General features: G+C 46.8%; 1 protein-coding gene across 2 annotated transcripts in view; it reads left to right on the forward strand.

Moving 5' to 3' along the window:
- TBC1D30 (TBC1 domain family member 30) overlaps positions 1-18,416 on the forward strand; it is a 95,218-nt gene that overhangs the window by 21,224 nt on the left and 55,578 nt on the right. The gene's annotated exons all lie outside the window — the stretch shown is intronic.

Below are 18,416 nucleotides of genomic sequence, written 5' to 3' on the forward strand. Positions count from 1 at the left end.
CTGAGGTGCTAAAGCATTAGCCAGTTGTCACAATTTCCAGTTCTCCCTGAAAACATCTGCAGTGCTCTTATGCATTATACAAAAGTTGGCTGACTATCAAAAGCTGAATGCGGATACACAGTAAAATAAATGATATTTAATAACAAAATAAATAAGAGGCTACAGTGCTTGCTGTGTATTTGAATATTTAATTCAATAAAATCCTCCAGAATCTGGTATGGTTTTGCTGCAGAGTTTAGGCCCAGCGTGTTGTGGAGTACCCCGGTCATTAAGCATATGTAAGTTTAGAATTACTGGATCTCTGCCAAATGTATATCCTAGACCTTTTGGGACTGGCTGTCATGAACATTATTTTCTTTGACAGTCTGTTAGCTACCATGGTAACACTGAAATGGTAAATTCCCTTCTATTTTATCTATTTACTTTCTATCTTAGATATCCATTTGTGGAATTACCACTCATGGTTTGACTGCTTAACTTCTGTTCCAGATTCCTCCATCTGAACAAATTATTGGGTACTGGTACAAGCTGGTGGTTGACTTCATTTTTTTTTTTTATGATTATTCATCTGATGCATGTGAATTTTGATATATTTGATATATAAGTGAGTGTGTCTTAATAAACTGATATAATCACTTGTTATATGATTTGTTTGTATTAATATTTAGTGGAGCAGACTATTACCAGCATTTGGTTCAAGTACTATTTCTACCTATTGGTTAGTTAGCCAGACCCAGTGGGGCCTAACACTCAACTCGATGGCCCGTTTCAGCTCCGCAGTTCATCTTTTGAAAGTGTTGTGCAGGTTTTGAGGATGAGGATTGAGAGGTCAGACATAGAGTGATCACTTTGTGAAAAGTGTTCACCCACAGGTGAGGTGTTGTGTACCATTTTCCTGCGTGAGTTCATTTGAGAGCATACTGATTGTCTGGTTTCACCCACATAGTTGCACTAAATGCCACAATAGCACTGGATGAGGTACACCACATGTTGACAGGTATCAGAGGGGTAGCCGTGTTAGTCTGGATCGTAAAAGCAACGAAGAGTCCTGTGGAACCTTAAAGACTAACAGATGTATTGGAGCATAAGCTTTCGTGGGTGAATGTCCACTTCGTCAGATGCATGTGGGTCACCTGTGGGTGAACACTTTTCACAAAGCAATCACTCTGTATCTGACCTCTTGTCCTCAAAGGAAACCTGCACAACGCTTTCAAAAGATGAACCTAGGAGCTTATATTCATAACTTTGCTAGACATGAAAAATCATGGACTGAATAGAGATACTGGACTTATAGCTTATTGTTACAACCATCTGTAATCCACTAACAACCTCTGCAGCTGCTCCCCACCGACCTTCCTTTCCTCCTTATGACTGGAGGTGTGTTATCAGGCCACTTCACCTTGAATGGCCCCTTAAAATGTGTTAGCTGCTTATACTAAACAATCTGGTCCACCTTGTATTTAGCAATGACATTCTGAGGGCATATCTGCACCACAAAATTAAGTCACTTAAATTAAATCAGTTTTGTGAGTCCACACTAGCTCCTTCTGTCGTGCATCCTCAACAGGAGTGCATCCTTACCAGGAGTGTGCATCCTCACCAGGAGTGCTTGCACCAACTGTCATTGTGGGGCTCTGACTGCTGGAACGCCACTGCCTGGCTCCGGCTGTCAGCTAGAACAGTCATCGACGTAACTACACCAACCTAAGTGCTATGCCTTTTGCGGAGATGGAGTTATTAAATCGGTGTAGTGAGTGACTGCTCAGAGGGGTTAAAAGCAGCCCTGGAGAGGGCTGTGGCTGGGGAAAGGCTGATTGGGAAAGGCAGCCACAGATGAGGCCACGCCCCAATCAGGCCACAGCTGGCCTTATAAAAGGGCTGTGAGCCAGGAACACAGAGACACTCTCTCTCTAGCCCAGGGGTCTCAAACTCAAATGACCCCGAGGGCCGCATGAGGACTAGTGCATTGGCCCGAGGGCCGCATCACTGACACGCCCCCTTGCTGCCCCTGGCCCCACCCCCAATCCACCCCTTCCATGAGGCCCCGCCCCTGCCCTGTCTCTTCTCCACTTCCTCCCCTAAGCGCGTGGCTCCCCGCTCCTCCCCCCTCCCTCCTGGAAAGTGTTAAGCGCCACCAACAGCTGTTTGGTGGCTTGGCGGCGGGGCACTTAGGCGGCAGGTCCCGGAACAGAAGGGGCCCCCCACCGCCGAAGACCGGGCTGCGCTTCGGCGGCGGCGGGTCCCTCTTTTCCCCACCCCGGCCGGTCCCGCTTCCCACCCCGGCCCCGGCCGGTCCCGCTTCCCTCCCCCACACCCCCACCCCCGGCCCGGCCCCGGCGGGTCTCGCTTCCCTTCCCCACCCCCGGCCCGGCCCGGCGGGTCTCGCTTCCCTTTCCCCCCCGCCCCCGGCCCGGCCCCGGCGGGTCTCGCTTGCCCGGCCCGGCGGGTCTCGCTTCCCTTCCCCCCCCCCGGCCCGGCCCGGCCCCGGCGGGTCTCGCTTCCCTCCCCCACCCCCCGGCCCGGCCCGGCGGGTCTCGCTTCCCTCACCCACCCCCCCGCCCGGCCCGGCGGGTCTCGCGACCCTTCACCCCCCCCACGGCCCGGCCCCGGCCCCGGCGGGTCCCGCTTCCCACCCAGGCCCCGGCCCGGCCCCGGCGGCTCCCGCTTCCCCCCCCCCCTTACCCGAGCGCGTCTCCGGCGAGGCCTGAGCTTCGTCCCGCTCAGAGCCGCGTGGTGAGCGGGCGGGGCTGTGAGCTCCACGCCGAGCGCAGCGCTCAGCCCAGAGCTCCCAGCCCCGCCCCCTCCCCACGCGGCTCGGATCGGGGCGGGGCTCAGGCGCTCGGACGGAGACTCGGCACTCTATGCGCCGAGGCTCCAGGAGAGGGGCGGAGGCGGGAGCCTCCGCTTTTCTCTTGGGGGCCCCTGCGGAGCCCGGGGCCCGGGGCAAATTGCCCCCTTTGCCCCCCCCTCTGGGCGGCTCTGGGGAGCTCCGCGGGCCGCATGTTTGAGACCCCTGCTCTAGCCTCTTGAGAGAGAAGGACCTGGCTGTCTGGGAAGCTGAGGGGAGTGCCTAGGGTGGAGCAGTGCTGGGGAAGGGCAGACGGAGCTGGGGAGCTCCAGCCTAGAAAATCCCCAGGCTGCAGGCCAAGTTAAAGGTCCACAAAAGGTTACTAGGGCTGCAGAGGGGCAGCCCAGGAATAAGCAGAGGCAGCTGGTCCAACCCCCCTTGCTGATGATGAGTGGTTTACAGACTGCAGTCTGCCCCAATGAGTGGGGGCTAAATGGAGACTGGCAGTAGCCACTGAGGCAAGGTGAGGATAGGGGGTTGGGGGTTCCCTTGGGTGGGGGAGACCCACGTTGTGGGTTGCTGTGGTGGGCAGAACCCTTGGGCAAAGGGCACCGGGGTCCGGGAGGGACACGGGGACCAGCGGCAGGTGAGGCATCAGCCGGCAGAGGGTGCTTTGGAGCTGGAAAAGAGCTAATTCCTTGGACAACCAGCAGGAGGCACCATGGCGGTGAGTCATCACCATGCCACAGTGACTTATATCGATGGGAGCAACATTGTAATGTAGACTCTTACAGTGTTAGGTTGACGTAAGCTGCCTTATGTTGACCTAACTCTGTACTGTAGACCAGGCCTGAGTTAGTTTCCAAGACCTGAAGAAGAGCTCTGCATAAGCTTGAAAGCTTGTCTCTCTCACCAACAGAAGTGGGTCCAGTAAAAGATATGACCTCACTTATCTTGTCTTCCAAGGAATGTTCAAGGCATCAGTGGGCAGAACCCTGTTGATTTATGTGAAAACAGAAACGCCTGATTTTCAGTAAAGTCACCATTTTGTCACTCAATATACAGGGGTGAGGCACAGATTTGAGGGCTAGAGTTTAGGATTAATGTGAGGGTTAGAGTTATGTATACAAAGTAGAATAGCTCCAACAAGAGAGATTGAGACCCAATCCAGAATAGCCAATAGCCCAGAGATTAGAGTACGCATCTTTGCTGCGGGAGACCAGTTCAAGTCCCTGCTCTAAATCAAGCTGTGCCCTATCCACTAGACTGTTGGCTGTTCGTTCTCTCTCTCTCTCTCTCTCTCATTTTGACTAGACATTCCTTCCTGAACCTAAGAAACCTTGCCAATGAAAAAACGTTTTGTCAAAAACTCCTGACTAGCTCTCTTTTTTCCATAGGTGAAATTTGAAGAGACTGTTGATTGAGTAAAACTAAAAATGTCCAACAAACTATGTTGAGATATTGGGGCTTTAAATTATACTGAAGAATTTAATCTCAGAAAACTGCATATTCTTCTTTGAGTTCTTGCACATGCCCATTCCAATGTAGGGGAGTGCACACTCTGACAGCACAGTTGCTGGCATTTTTCCCCCAGTGGTATATGTTGGGTCAGCTCCAGCACCCTCTGGTGCCACACGCTCATAGCGCAAGTATAAAGGGCCCTGCTAATCCTGCACCCCTTCAGTTCCTTCTTACCACATGTGACGTGATGGACGGTTGCTGGAACTTCTCTCATTGCTTCAGGCAAACTTCCCAGTGGTTTTCTGCTATTTCTCTTCTTTTTCAGTGTATGCAGTTGTTATAGTAGTGATAGTCATTTTTTTAGTTATATATTTGTTGGATTACTTCATGCTTAGTTAGCAAGGTTGGTCCACTCCCAGGTGCCAGGGCATGCCTCGGTCACCGGGCTTCAAGCCATGCGCTTCTTGTGGCAAGTCGATGCCATTGAGTGATCTGGACTTGCATTGTCTCAAATTCTTGCGGGAGTCTCATAGAAAGGGACCGCTGCCAGATCTGCAAGGACTTCAGACCTCCCACCAGAGAGGACCGGAAGGCGAGATTGAAGGTCCTGCTCATGGAGGCAGCCCTGAGACTCGCTTCAGAGCCGCGCTCAGACTTGGCACCAAGCACCTCAGCTTTGGTGCGGAGCACTCCCCTCACCAATCAAGAGTCTCGGCGCTGGTCCCCATCTCCGGTGCCTAAGAAGAAACAGGAAGCAGCCAGAGAAGAGTCTATCCCCGGTGCTGAAGTCAGGCAGGTGTGGGGACTGGTTTAAAGTGAGACCTGCGTCAGGCACTGCAACAATCAGGACCAGCAGGCCTCAATGACTCCAACATTAGAGACGCCACCCTCAGGCAGACAACACACCAATCAGTTCACAGCGCTGTTGACTCTGGAGACGTTTGCAGTAGCCAGGGACCTACTTGGTATGCCACCCTTGATTTAAATGAGGCATACTTCCACATACCGATTTTCCAAAGCCACAGAAGGTTCCTAAGATTAATCATGAACCAGGTACATTACCAGTCTGTGGGGCTTCTGTTTGGCCTGTTGGCTGCTCTGCGGGTTTTCACCAAATGTATAACAGTGGTGGTGGCTTTCCTCAGGAAACAGGGAGTGCATGTCTTCCTGTACCTTGATGACTGGCTAGTCAAAGGTTGGTCCAAAACTCAGGTGGAATCCAACATCCATCTCATCCAATTGACCTTCCAGGCCCTAGGCCTACTGATAAACACACAGAAATCCATTCTTGTCCCGAGGCAGAGGATAGTTAATTGGTGCAGTCCGAGACTCCATTCAGGCAAGAGCCTTGCTCCTGGAAAACTGGTTTTGGGCAATCAAGGGCTTGGTAGGGTCCCTCCAGATCCATCCAGTCACAACAGCACGAAAATGTCTGAGTCTTCTGGGCCATATGGTGTCATGCACTTATGTAGTGTGACACGGGTGGCTGTGTCTTAGACCTCTCCAAGTTTTGCTGGCCACAGTGTATTCACTTACCTGGCATCATCGGGATTCAGTGCTCACTGTGCCTGTTCAAGTCCTTGTTTCACTGACTTGGAGGCTGAACCACCACATGGTCTGTGGTGAGGGAGTGCCCTTTTCACAGCCCCAACCATCCTTGTCTCTGGTCTTGGATGCATCAGGGCTGGGCATCCAAGGGATGCCCACTTGGGGTCCCTCAAGACTCAAGGCCTATGGTTCGCAGAAGAGCTCTCGCTTCATATCAGTGTCAGGGAGCTCGGTGTGGTCCGTTTAGCCTGTAAAGAATTCCTGCCCCACGTTACAAACAGAGTCATTTTGGTTCTCATGGACAACACAACTGCCATGTTCTACATCAAGAGGAAGAGTGGAACTCACGCCTCCCCCCCATGCCAGGAAGCAATCCAGCTGTGGGAGTTCTGCATAATGCATTCAATCCATCTCCGGATGCCGTACCTTCTGAGACCACAGAACTAGCTGGCAGATCACCTCAGCAGGTCTTTCTCCTCTCACCACGAATGGTCCCTTCAGCTGGACATTGCAAGGGGCATTTTCCAACAGTATGGGACTCCCCTTATAGACCTGTTTTTCTACCTGTGATAACAGGAAATGCCACCAGTTTTGTTCCCTGCAAGGCCACAGCCTGGAGTCTCTTTGGGACATCTATCCTCATCATGGATAGATCACTGTATTATGCCTTTCTCCCATCCTGATGAAGATCAAGCAGGACCAGGCACGGTTCATTCTCATAGCCTCAGCATGGCCCAGGCAGCATTGATTTGCCACCCTATTAGGCCTCTTGGTGGAGACCTCGCTCCTGCTGTACCCAGACCTGATCTCCTGAGACGACAGTCAGCTGCTCTACCCAAATCTCAGCTCTATTCATCTGATGGCCTGGAAGCTCCATGGCTGAATCTTGCTCCAAGCAAGCTTGCTCAAGTCTGTAGAGTCCTGCTAGGCAGTAGAAAACCCTCCACAGGACCACTTACCTTGCAAAATGGAAGCAATTCTCCACCTGGTCCTCCCAACACAGCATTCTGCCTATGCAATCCTCATTGCAACTCATATTGGAGTATCTATTGCATCTGAAACAACAAGGTCTGGCTATTTCTTCAGTCAAGGTCCACCTAGCAGTGATATCGGCCTTCCATCTCTGGGTCAACAACTAGTCTATCTTTTCACATGAGATGATTATCTGTTTTCTTAAAGGCCTGGAGAGGTTATACCCCCAGGTAAGAGAGCCTATTCATCCCTGGGTCCTAAACCTCATCTTGTCAAAGCTTACGGGTCCCCTGTTCAAGCTGCTGGGGACATGCTCATTGGTTCACCTGTCCTGGAAAGTGGCCTTCTTAGTGGCCATCATCTCAGCTAGAAGGGTTTCGATAATCCGTGCCCTCATATTGGAGCCTCTATATATGATCTTTAAGGATAAGGTATAACTGCATCTGCACCCGGTGTTCCTCCTGAAAGTGGTTTCACAATTCAGTGCACTCAAGCAATCTTCCTACCGCTGTTCTTCCCGAAGCCACATATGAACAGAGAGGAGCAATAACTATACTCCTTGAAGACACGAGAAGTGATTTTCCGCTCTGCTCTGTGCTGGTTAGGCCTCAACTGGAGTATTGTATCCAGTTCTGGGCACCGCCTTTCAAGAAAGATGTGGAGAAATTGGAGAGGGTCCAGAGAAGAGCCACAAGAATGATTAAAGGTCTTGAGAACATGACCTACGAAGGAAGGCTGAAAGAATTGGGTTTGTTTAGTTTGGAAAAGAGAAGACTGAGAGGGGACATGATAGCAGTTTTCAGGTATCTAAAAGGAGGGAGCAGAAGGAGGAGGGAGGAAACTAAAAGGAGGAGGGAGAAAACTTGTTCACCTTAGCCTCTAAGGATAGAACAAGAAGCAATGGGCTTAAACTGCAGCAAGGGAGGTTTAGGTTGGACATTAGGAAAAAGGTCCTAACTGTCAGGGTGGTTAAACACTGGAATAAATTGCCTAGGGAGGTTGTGAAATCTCCATCTCTGGAGATATTTAAGAGTAGGTTAGATAAATGTCTATCCTGGATGGTCTAGACAGTATTGGTCCTGCCATGAGGGCAGGGGACTGGACTCAATGACCTCTCGAGGTCCCTTCCAGTCCTAGAATCTATGAATTTTAGACATGCCTGGTGTTCTATATACCAGCGTTTCTCAAACTGGGGTCTGTGTTCCCCCAGGGTCCACAGGCCCCACTGATCAACTCTCCTCCCTCCCTCCCAGTGCCTCCTGCACACTGGGGAACAGCTGGGAGGGAGGGGGAAGAGCAGGGACTGGGTGCGCTCAGGGGAGAGGGTGGGAAGAGGAGGGGTAGGGCTGGAGCAGGGGCAGGGCCTGGGGCTGAGTGGGGTGGCCTGGGGGTCCCCAAACATTTTAAAATCAAAATAGGGGTCCGCAGGTTGCTAAAGTTTGAGAACCACTGCTATATACAAAGAACCAAGCCATTTTGCAGATCAACCCAGCTGTTCATAGTGATAGGAAGGCTCATACCCTCTCTACTATCTCCACCCAGAGGTTTTCGTTCTGGATTACATCATGCATTTGTGTGTGTTACAAGCTTGCTGGCAAGCAGCTAATCTGACTGCTCATTTTACAAGATCACAAGTCTCCGTAGCTGCTTTCCTTGTGCAAGTCCCTATTCAAGACATCTGCAGGGCAGCAACCTGGTCTTTGGTGCATTCTCAATGCACTATGCCCTCAGCCAGCAGGCCAGAGATCATGCCAGCTTCAGCCATGCAATCTTGTAGTCAGCTTGTTCTTGAACTCCGAGACCTCCTCCTGTGCAATTGCTTGGGAGTCACCTACGTTGGAATGGACATGTGCAAGCACTCGAAGAAAAAACGGTTATTAACATTTCTGTAACAATTCTTTGAGATGTGTTGCACATGTCCATTCCAAAACCCGCCCTCCTTCCCCTCTTATTGGTAAGAAGAAACAGAAGGGGCGCAGGGTCAGCAAGGCCCTTTGTACCGGTGCTATGAGCGCGTGGCACCAGAGGGTGCTGGAGCTGAACCGATGGATACCACTAGGGAAAGAAATTCCAGCAACTAGGGCATGCACACACACCTATATTGGAATGGACATGTGCAACACATCTCAAAGAACAAGTTACAGAAAGGTTAATCACCGTTTTTTTCTATAAATTGCTTGTTTGAGTTATTCTGTGAAAGAGAGATTTCCTGGATCCTGAAGATCAAATGGAAGGAACAGTTGTTGGGGTAATTAGCACTAGGAATATGTTAATTTATGGAGAGTCAGGAAGTGCTAGCAGCTACTGAATTGCAGCTTTGCAAGATAGATTTGTCTTTAAAAACAAGGTGATGGAAAACTGTATATCAAATTTAGTCCACTCAGATCTGTTTCTTGTTATAACTTTACTAAAGAAGCTCTAGAGATGATGAAAAATGTGACCATTAGATTTTAAAATATTATGGTCATTGTAGTTGCATTATGACTCTGAGATTGGTCACTTTAACTGAGTCTGCTGTGGACTTTTAGAGTAGAGTGTGTATGCCTGAACACTGTTTGCTGTGGGTTGCATTCAGAACTTGGTAGGAATGTGAAGGCTGCATTTAGTTTGAAGATACATTTTATAGAATACTTATTTACAAACAAAAATCCATACAAGCACATTATTTTATTTATTTGTATCTTTCTTGTTGCGAGGCTGGAAACTGCATGTTGTGTTTGCCAGTGATCAAAACCTGTAGCTGATGAGCTTTGTTCCCTCTCTGTGATGATTAAAGTAGGATTCTGTGAGCACTCTGGTTATATATTGGATTCCACAGGCAGATGTAAATGGTATATCTTGTTGAGGCTAAAGCTTTTTCACTGTCCCTTTAAAGAAATCTGGCATCAGCTTTCAGCAAAGTATAATAGCTTTTAATAAAATTGCAGTATTGACTTTGTGTCTTTTTGCCTGTCAAATATCTCCATCTCTCCCATCTCTGGAAGCAAGAAGAACTGAATTATCTGCAAGTCCTCCATTTTGCTGTAGCAGTAGTTCTAGGTGCTGGTGGTGAGGGACATCCTTTCTTATAGAAAAACCTGACAGGAGTGTATAACAGTACTTAGCACTTTATGCACTACTGTACATGTTCAAAGTGCTGTACAGACAACCCCAGTGGGTTGAATATAGTAAAACCTGTAGCTGATGAGCTTTTGAGCAACCACAAATTTAACAACTATTTAATTTTCAACATTTGGATTTCAGAATAGTCACATCAGTAAACTTGCCTTATAAAAGGAGAACATAAATAAAAGGAGAACATAAAACTTGCCTTATAAAAGGAGAACATGAGTCTTGTTTCATCTGCCCAGGAATTAAAGCCAGAATAAAAAGAGTAATCATAATAACCTATTATCCTATGCTATTCTTATACATAGACCAAGAATCTGTCTATTGGTCCAACTTGGTTTTGTTTCCAGCTGTTTAATGTATTTATTGCTCTGAAAGTTTCCACTAGCCATTAGATACATATTTGTTCTTAGCCACGGTGTAAAAATCTAATTACCCTTCACATTAGAAATGTACTTGGTTAATCTAAAATAGATCTTCTTTAGCAAGATAATGTTGACATTTAGATGTATAGTAGTCTATTCCTGTTAATTCAAGTCCTCCAAATTGCATATTTAAGGCCACACAAAATCCTGTATCAGATCAATGCTGAATAATTGCTGGCTGTATTTTACAGAAGAGAATAGTTGTCAATGTGGTCTACAAATCCAATCTAATCCTGCAGAATTTGACTGCTGAACTATAAGATTAATATACTGGAGGAGGATGTTTGATTATTTGAAGTGGCAGTTTCCCTTTTTAAAAAGGATCAGGGAAACTTTCACATATTTTCATTTCTGATTATGTGTAGTATATAATCCATTAGATTACTATCCTGCAAAGTCAGATAAAGGGTGAATCAATGTATCCTCTGCTATCATTACCTTTTTAAGATAAAAATGAGTGAACAAATTATTTTACTGCATAGTAATCTAGAGGCAAGCTAAGAAATTTTTATTCTGGCATCCCATTAAATTGTGGAATCTGACCCAAAAGTGAGAGAGATGCATTATATACAGTCGGAAGCGATTGAGAGAAACAGAAATGAATAGCAGGGATGGAGAGGTGAAGAGATTGCATTGGAATTTCTTTCAGTTACCAGTCCAAAAGACTAAGAAAGCCACTCACCAAGAATCACCACTACTCTAACATGTATAAATGCATTTGTCCTGTAATGTTGTAAAACTCATTTGTAATATAATGTTCCATGAGCACGTTCCACCTGTGACTATTGTAAATATTTCAGTAGAAGTTCTCAGAGCAGCTCTGGGGTCATTACTTTGATATTTTCAAGAGAGTCACCCTAAAGCAAACCGGAGTGATTTTGAGTCAGACTGTAAGTTTATGTTGTCTTTATATCTCGCCCTGCCTTCTGCCTCCCTCCACCAAAAGCCAATAATGTGTCTGTTTCCTTTGCAGCTGGGGCTTTCAGCAGAACCCAAAGTTAAAACAGTTTATTGTAACCCAGTTTAACAAAGTGCATCCCATCCAACATGGATTGGACTAACCTGTTTTTGGCCCCATCCGGACTGACTAGTGAAATTGTTGGGGGATGGTTAGGTTGTGCTCCCTAGAACCAACCATGGATCTCCCCCCTTGCAAAGGTTGGGGGGTGGGGTGGGGACTCAGCTTTTTCCATAGCAGTCACTTGCTCTTCCAAACACTATAGAATGTGCTTTGTAGGTCTGTGGCCCATATGGGGATGGGGGCAGTGACTAGGTAGGCTGAGAGGAATTGGATTTCTCCTTTCAGGGGGTCCTAGTGGCAGCTGTAGACAGAGGAGTTCCCCTGGAACCAGGGTGCCTGGAACTTTGGGCTAGCATACAGGTCCTCCATGCTGATCCCTCTCCACTCCTGCAAGATTTCTCTTGGGGATCCCTGGGGCTTGTAGGTGGTCCCTGCAACCTTTTGCACTGGGATGCACCTCTCTCCTATCTGGAATGATAGGTAAGTAAAAAAACTGCACCAAAGGACTCTTGCAGAATTTTCCTTACTGCTCCCTCTCTTCCACTGGTTTACTGTGGAAAGGGATGATCTTGCTCCACGTTAGAAACTGGGTTCTCTTGGGCAGGAATTGTCTCTTGATTGTGTATCTGTATGGTGCCTAACCTAATTTGGTGCTGATATTTGATTGGTGCCCCTGGAGCTACTGCAATACAAATAGTAAATAATATATGAAAACTTGCATGTTAAACAAGTTCCTTACCTTGTTTCCCAGCCAAGTGCAAAGGTGTCCTAACGTTTCTATAGCTATGGCTGTTACTTTTTAATCAGAAGTCTAAAATGTACTGCTGGCTGTCTTTTGAAGTTGTGCTTTCTGTGGAGAGATCTTGTAATACGCTTTGGGGGACATGATTTGGTTTTGCTTTCATTTGTTATGTTTGGGGATTAAAGCCTCACTGTTTCTGTGATAGTAGTCAAGAACTAATGAAGTTAGCTGTAAAATTCAATTTCTACACCAGCTGCCAAGCAAATAATGAAATTAAAGGAATAGAAGAAGAGCTCTGTTTTAGAGCTGAGGGTCTATAACACATCATGTGACTATCACCCCAGTGCAAATATCTTTTTAAATTTAATTACAAATTGGAACTGTCAAAATGGTGGTTCTTTGTGGGTTTTTTTTGCACATGTGGTGCTCCTTGTTCTGTTAATGTGGTGATTTATTTTTAATAAAAACTGTATGACATTAGTGTTCTGTGACCTGAACATCGGTCAAGACATCGCATTTGTCAAGACAAAGGGATGTTTCTTAATATTCATGCTCATGATTTTGAGCAAAAATTTGATTGCATACCCGGCTTCTTCCAGGATGTCTTCTCTTTAATGATCCTCCAGCAAAAAATATTTGTATTTTGCAGCCCACCGTCTCCCACATTTCTTGACATCTAGCTGCTCTCCTCTGTTTGCAGTTTATAGAGGCAGATTAGAGTTTTGGAGCCACATGCTCTGGCCATGTACCCTCAGCTCTGCTTGTTTTCAGTTTCTCTGCGTTTATGGCAATGTGCAGATGGTGGTTTTTACAGCTTCCACCTTCACATCTGCTGATGGTCAACATTTTTTGTCAAAATTTGGGGCAGTGGTGAGCAGTGATTTCATTAGCCCCTTTTCCCCCAGCACAGTTTTTTAGCCAGGTGTTAGAACCCCCAGCCCCTCAGTTGCAATGCCTCCCTGCTGGCTTCCAGGTATGGCAGCACAGCCTAAAAAGCACCAAATTAAATCCAAATGTTGCTCCATCATGATTGTCCTACTAGGCTCAGCACAAACAACAGTGAGTTGTGCCCAGCCTGCACCCAGCCTTCTGTCCCTAATTCTGTTAGGTCCAAGGGTTATGAGTTTGATAGGCATATGGGATCCTCTGTCCAGCAGAGCAGCGTGACTCTGACATGGTAAATGTGGATCACAAGTCTCTGGACAGAGCAGGGAGAGTCATCAAACATGAGCAGGTTCCCACGCAGTTGACTCAGGGGGTAAGCCCCAATGGGCTTTTGGAGCTGACTTGCAGGGTCACAACTCCGTCCCCCACAAGTCCTAATATGTGTTCTGAGCACTCTGGGAAGTGAAGCAGGGCTCATAAGCATCCTCCGCGCCTTCCAAATTTGTCCAGAATGACTGTGGAAGGATTTCCCCTTCCTCCCCCTGAAGAAATGGGACCCAGCAGATGAGGGCTCAGAAGATCTAGCAAGAGGACTTCAGGCCCTCAGCAAGGCTAGCCACAAAAGGCCTCACCAAAGCGATAATGGAGCTCATCCACTCTTTAAGTGAGCTTAAAAATATCAAAGAAAGTGAAAAGGGAGAAGAAAAAGCATAAAAGATCTAGGAGGTATAAGTCCTGATTCCACTTCCTCTTCCACAGAGGGTGGTGAATTGTCAGGCTCTGACTCTGATCAGGACCGGAGAAAGACTCAAAGTTTGTTTGTTGTTTTTTTCCACCCTCTGAGAAATTTGAGGCCATGTGCAATAAAGTTTTATCTACTATTCTGATTCAACCTGAACAAAATCCCATGAGTAAGTTTCTGAGCAAATTGAAAATCCTCTCCTGGAAGCCACAATTCTCCTATAGTCCTCCTTCAGGGATGTAATCAGGGATGAGTGAGATAAGCCAGACAAGGGCAAGCACATTAGCAGAAATGATCTCAGGTTCTATAGGATTCAGGAACTAAAAGTCCTTAATACTGAAATACCGAAGGCTGACGTTGATGTACTGTCCCTGGTTAAAGATATAGTCATCCCCTTAGAAGGGGAGTTCTATCCTAAGAACCCCACAGAGAAAAATTGAGGCCACTTTCAAAGAACACTCTGAGGCTTCCTCAGCCTCCCTCGGGGTGTCCCTAGCAGCTACTTGCTTTGTGAGGTCGTCATTCTCCTTGCTGGAAGATCTCAGAGCCCTCAAGGATAGAGATCATGCTAACTTTGGCTCTATTTTAAAGAAAATTCCCCTAGCAACAGCGTTCGTTGCTGATGGCTCAATGGACGTGATGAGATTATCAGCTAAAGGCACGGGCTCTGGCTCAGTGACTAGGCTCCACCTATGGCTCCATCCCTTGAAGGTGGATTGGCACTCAAAGCAAGTGCTGTGCTCTGCTAAATTCACAGAAGCCATGCTTTTCAGCGAGAAACTAGATAAGATAATAGAGAACAATGCTGCAATATCTAAACTGTCCCTCCCAACACCACACCAGCCCTTTAAGAGAGCATACAGGCTGGCCTTCAGACAAAGGCATTTCTTTCGGCCTTCATCCTTGCAAAAATACCAGCAAGGAGACGGCAGGATCTCCAATGGAAAGCCATGGTACGATGGCTCAGGAGAAGAGTCCCAAGGCAACCCTGTCACTCCCAAAGCCGCTTTATAACAAAGACTGCACAGGTTTTTACTCAGAGCGGAAGTTTGGGAGCAGAATTTCCCATTTCCCGGAGGAATGGGTTGCTTGCTTCGACTTTGGATCAGCGGCTCAGGGAGATAGCGACTTAGGGATACTCCCTAGTGTTACAGGCTCCAGCCCATCTGTTTTTTTTTTTTGAGTCCCCCATCCCAAATTACCCCATAAAGCATAGTCTAATCCAGAATGACATTTCTCACCTGTTGGATATCGGCGTAATAGAGTGCTCCCTCAGAAGAAAGATTCTCAGGGTTCTACTCCATTTTCTTTCTTTATTGTTCAGAAACATTCAGGGGGAAATCTGAGCCATTCTAGATCTCAAAAAGCTCAACAAGCAGATGAAGAAAATGAAGTTCTGGATGGAGACCATAATCTCTATAGAGTCATTCTTGCCCCAGGGGTATTTTTTGACTTCAGTGGATCTGGTGGATACATACCTCCACATCCTGATCAGACCCTGCCATCTCAGATTCCTAAGGTTTGCCTATAGGCACCCCCCCCCCGGTCTTTACCACCAACATCTTTGTAATCATAGTCAGACTCAGGTCACAGGAGATCTTCCTGTACCCCTTCCATGATAAAATCTAAATCAGAGCTCCATCCCCAGCAACGACATGCAGAGCTACATCCCTGACCTTGAATCTCCTGCAGGTGGATGGCTTTATTATCAACATCAAAAAAAGCTCCTTGATTCCATCCACCCAAATAACTCACTTGGAAGTGAACACAGGCATCTTGATAGCAGGGATATAGCCATCTCTAGAGAGGTTCCAGAAGATTCAAAACCTCCTTGCATTGATTTGGAACTGCTGGCACTGAGACTTCAACCTCCTAGTACTGTGCATAGGGATCATCCCATGGGCTCATTCACACATCAAGCTCCTTCAAGACTTCATTTTAAAGGTATGGGTCCACTTCCTGGAATGTGTGAGCGATCAAGTGAGAGTTCCGGCACAGGTGGTTAGCCCAGTGAAGTGTCCACAAGGGCATGCCTATATGCCTTCCAGATCCCCGGATCGTCACAACTGATGCTAGCCTAGAGGGCTGAGGAGCACACTTGGGGAAACCCAAACAGCTCAAGGCATCTGGAACTTAGAGGAAAGGACCCACAGACTAACCCTCCTTAGAACTAAGAGCAATCAAGCTGGTGCTACGAAAGTTCCAGTCCAGGCTGAAGGGGAACCACGTCCTGAGTCAAAATCAAACAACACGACCATGGGGGAAGAAGAAGCCCACAGCTACATGCTGAAGCAATGGAAATCATGCTGTGATTCTCCCTCAGGGCATTTGTCTAGGGCAGGTGGGCTCCAAGGACACAGAGTAACTTGGTGGCAGAGCCAAGATTAACTAAGGCCTAATCTGCTAGCCCACAATGACCTTCCTCAAGCAAATCCCTACACCTGTCTTTCAGTTTATTTGTTGTAATGCCAGGTGGCTAGGGGGCAGTCCAGAGCAGAAGTCAAGTGTGTGCGGATGGTCAGGTAGCTAGCAGGTCAGTCTGTATCGGGGCAGTCTGGGGCAATGGTCAGAGTTTTCGCAGGGGTCCATAGCTAGAAGATCCACTCCAAGGGACTGGGTTGGATGAGGCAGCAAGTAACAAGGCAGAGTCAGGCGAAGCAGCTTGGCAAGGCAGTCTGGGGAGTAAGCACTGGTCTGTTACTCAGACAACTTCTGCTTCCTGCTGGGGCCTTGATACAGTCCAGCTACCCAGTGAGGGTGCTGACTGTCCATCCAATCAGGGGCTTGGGGTGTGGCTCCTGTGGACCTGTAGGCCTTTAGCACTAAGGCTATTGGTCGGGGTGGAGGTTCAGCTCATTGCCATGGCACATTGGCTGTGTCTCTAGTTTCATCTGCAGATGTGGGTTCAATACAAGAGTCCTGACATTTGTACAATGGAGATATCTACCCTCATAGGGGAAATAAGAAGATGAATTAGTATTGATACCATGTCTTAAAACTGTAAAGTATTATCAGGTGCCCCTACAACTTGTATGAGGAAGAAATACGACTACATGGGGAGAGCAAACATTGTTCCTTCTATCATAGCTTCCTGTCTTCCACAGAGCATGGACAGGTGAGAGGGAGGGATGCTTTTAGAGTTGAGAAGAAGACAGAGTTCTGGGAAAGAGACATATTTGGCAGAAGTATCTATAGATCTCTGTATGGCAAACGTTTTATGATCCAATCAAGAGGATGGTTTAAATATCACATTTGAAATAGTTTGTCTCCTGGCAGCCTGGAAGAAAGATGTTGAGTTCCATTCAATCTGTTAGGTAGAGTTCTCAGACAAAACCACAAAAACTAGGGTGAAATCTTGGCCCTGTTGAAATCTCTGAGAGTTTTGCCAATGACTTCAAAGGGCCTATGATTTCGCGTTGAAATTCTGTCCATTCTCTGTGCACACCAAAGGGCCTATGGTGTATTTTGTACAAGCAGAGTTTGCTCTGGTGTTGTACAGAATTTCCCCTCCCTCCACTGTTGTACACCATGCTGTGTGTCCATTGTCTGTTCTTCTCCCGAAGGCAAGTGCAGTTGAGTGATGCTGTATGTATAGAATTTGTAAAATGCTTTGGGATGAAAGGTGCTATAGAAATGTAAAATATTATTACAGTAAGCGCCGCTTGTGACAGCTGCTTTATAATGGCATCTCCCAGGAAACAAATAGTGACTGCTACTTAATTAAGAGGGAATCAGCATAAATCTCATTTGCTGCTTTTAGCCAGTGCCCAGCAATTAAACGTTCATAGATTTTTAAGGTGTGAAAGGACTACCATTATTCTCTAGTTTGACCTCCGGCATAACATGGGCCATGGAATTTCATCCAGTAAATCTTCAGTGTTTTCTCTCCCACATTCTGTTTGTCTTGACTATTTAGATGTAATCCCCTCAGAGCAGATGCTGTCTCTCACTGGATCTAGCACAATGAGGCCCCGATCTTGGTTGGGGCTTTTAGATGCTACTATAATATAAATAATAGGAAATGTATTCTTCCCTACCGTGTAAGTGAATGCTGTCAAGCCCAATACCTGTTTGTACATCTTTGAGAAAGCTATCCAATCTCTATGTAAAATTATATGAATTTACCAATTTCCTTGGTTCCAGTGGTTAATTGTCCCCATATTTAAAAAGTTCCATCTTATTTAGAATTTGAATTTTTCTAACTTCAACTTCCAGACACTGGATCTTGCTATGCCTTTGGCCACTAGATTTAAGAACTCCTAATATCAGATATTTTCTCTGTGTGTAGGTATTTTCATCAGATGTTTAAATGTGGGAGAGATTCTAAGTCAGGGGTAGGCAACCTATGGCACACGTGCCGAAGGCGGCACGTGAGCTGATTTTCAGTGGCACTCACACTCCCCGGGTCCTGGCCACTGGTCCAGGGGCTCTGCATTTTAATTTAATTTTAAATGAAGCTTCTTAAACGTTTTTAAAACCTTATTTACTTTACATACAACAATAGTTTAGTTATATATTATAGACTTATAGAAAGAGACCTTCTAAAAACGTTAAAATGTATTACTGGCACGCAAAACCTTAAATCGGAGTGAATAAATGAAGAGTCGGCACACCGCTTCTGAAAGGTTGCTGGCCCCTGTTTTAAGTGCTGGTCTTCTAACCCAGAAATTGCCAAATAAAGATTAAGGGGTATATTTTTCTGAGTAGTTTCACCACCAGCATTG

The sequence above is a fragment of the Mauremys mutica genome, chromosome 1 (genome assembly GCF_020497125.1).
Source record: "Mauremys mutica isolate MM-2020 ecotype Southern chromosome 1, ASM2049712v1, whole genome shotgun sequence".
Taxonomy (NCBI): Eukaryota; Metazoa; Chordata; order Testudines; family Geoemydidae; genus Mauremys; species Mauremys mutica.